The sequence below is a fragment of the Echinops telfairi genome, unplaced genomic scaffold (genome assembly GCF_000313985.2).
Source record: "Echinops telfairi isolate 266 unplaced genomic scaffold, ASM31398v2 ScPeMD7_7;HRSCAF=31, whole genome shotgun sequence".
Classification (NCBI taxonomy): domain Eukaryota; kingdom Metazoa; phylum Chordata; class Mammalia; order Afrosoricida; family Tenrecidae; genus Echinops; species Echinops telfairi.
The window spans coordinates 18,667,966-18,670,485 of record NW_022103904.1 but is presented as its reverse complement, the minus strand read 5'-3'; the positions used below and the strand labels follow the sequence as shown (position 1 = coordinate 18,670,485).

Here is a 2,520-nt window from a genome sequence, read left to right as displayed (position 1 = left end):
GATAGAATCAGAACTTTAGAACACAACATTATTATCTACCAATATGAACAAAAGCTAGACAATCATATGAACAGCTTCAGGGACTGGTGGGAAAATAACAAAATATATAACATTTTTATCATCAGAGCCTCAAAAGGAGAGGAGAAAGAGTGTGGGATTAAAAGAATACTGGATGAAACAATGGTTTAAAACTTCCCAAATTTTGTAAAATAATTAACCTCTTTAGAGCTTTTTTTGGTAGAACTCTTTAGGACAAAATGATACCCTGAGGTTTACTCTGTAGCAGTACCCACTGAGGAAACAGTCACATGGCTTACTTCCTGTCCTAGTTTCAGAACCTGAGAAGGTGAACCTACTGGGGTTGGCTGGGGGAGGAGAGGAGAATTTGTTCCAGAAAAAAAATAAATAAATAAGACGAAACGAAATTATAATGTTAAGAGTAGAAATCAATATAATTGGGAAAATAATAGAAATAATTAATGACTCAAAAGGCTAACTCGAAAAAATCAAGAAAATTGAACAGCCTCTGGCAAGAATGAAAATAAGATAAAAGCATCCATTATCAGCAAATAAATAGCAAATATTATTGCGGTTTCTATGCCGTTACAATGAATGGTAATGAGAATATCATGAGGAAGTTTATACTACTAATTTGACTATGTAAAAGAAATAGAGTAAGTCCTCAGAAACACCAATCTCTGAAACCATCCGTGTTGGAGTACATATTAAGTCCAATGACCATTAACTAAATTGGTTTTATCACTTAAAAGCTTATGGAGAAATCCAAGTCCAGAAGTGTGTCCTGAAGAATTCTATCAAACTTTAAAGGAGAATGATGATCAGTTTTACACCATCTCGTCCAGAAATAGTACAGGAGGCACATTCACAACTCATTCCATCGAGAAACCAATGACAGTTCAGAAAACAGAAAACCACAGATCGATATCTCTTAGGGATTTAGGTGCATAAATTCTCAAGAAGAAAAACCAGTATATTAAATGCAACGTTATGCAAAAAAGAATTATATGGTTAAAAAAAAGAATTATATGGTGAGATTTATGTGTGATCAGCTATGCATGACAAATTTAACATCCAAAAGTCAGCTAATGTAATCTACCACAGAAACCCCAAAGAAGGAGAATCATATGATCTTACCAATTGACAGAAAAAACGGCAAATGTCTAATATCCTTTATAATAGGCAATCTCAGCAAGTGTCACCTGGTCTACAGTTGACAAAGATGGGCAACGAGAAAGCAATGCCGTGGCCTATTTTGGTTCTAGCGTGATTTGGGGAGGATAGGGAGATATTTAAATGCAATCCATTTGATCAAAATAATGTTCTGTGTCAAGTAACAATTAGGATAATGTGGAACATGTCAATGAGAAGAAATCCAGAAGAAGTAACGGTCAGAATTTTTTTATTTTGAGGAAAAATATTGGGAATTGCCAACAACAGATCTGGGAAATGGGTCACCTGGTATTGAAACCTCAAATACAACAAACGCTTGGAAGACCTCCAGTGGTTCTCAACCTTCCTCATGTCGCAACCCTTTCATACAGTTCCTTGTGTGGTGGTGACCCCCTAACCATAACATTATTGTCGTTGCTACTTCATCACTGTCATTTTGCTACTGTTATGAATTGGGTGACCCCTGTGAAAGGGTCATTCGACACCCGAAGGGGTCGTGACCCACAGGTTGAGAACCGATGCCTTAAACCAATAGAAGGAAAACAGTCAGATTGTTCACACAGAGATCATTCTCTGACCACTACTACTATGAGTTGACGTTGGCTGTGGCAACCCCAGGAAGACGTGTTGACTTTCCAACATTATGCATTACTGAGTACAGATTTGGAAGCAGAGTTCACTAACATCAAGAGCATTCTTTGAACTATTTCTTCAAGCAACTGGGAAGAAGCAACTAATATAAACATTAGACACTTGACTGGGTTTTATGCAGTAGAAACCAGAGCACAAGATTTGCAAACAATCCAAGTTCAATCATTGTTTTTTCTCGATTAACTTGGGTAGTCAGTAAAATCTCTGACCCGAAATTTCTACATCTGTAAAATTAGCATGGTAGGAATATTATTATGCTTAAATGTCCTACATGTTTTCCATAATTCCTGTTCTTCCATACTCTTCCTAATAAATTCTGTATCATGCAACTAGATGATGGTAAAATATTGAAAAGAAATGACAGCCGAAGTTAAAGTGGAATTCTCAGGATAGTTTTTTAACTTCCAAATTAAGTATATCCCCAGGAGTTTTAGATATTAATTCCTTCCTACTTTTAGGAAACATAAAATCTTTCCAGAAAAAGAGAGTACATGTATGTTTATTTTCTAACTTAACTCATAGATCAAAGTATAATTAGTGAGTTGGATCTGAAAGAGTTTTCCTTTTATTTTGGTATTTCTCAATTATATTTTAAGACAAATCTGTGTTTTTTAAATTGTGAATTAGGTAGGGGTTTATATTTCAGATCACCAGTTTTGTAGTTAGCTATTTGAGTTA

The 2,520-nt window shown here is 35.3% G+C and overlaps 1 non-coding gene across 1 annotated transcript; it reads left to right on the top strand.

Annotated features, from left to right (window-relative positions):
- The first annotated feature begins 287 nt into the window (after positions 1 to 287).
- Positions 288 to 416, top strand: LOC115868173. Its single transcript, XR_004045459.1, has one exon. It is a non-coding gene; the product is annotated as a small nucleolar RNA SNORD22 (small nucleolar RNA).
- Positions 417 to 2,520: the final 2,104 nt, after the last annotated feature.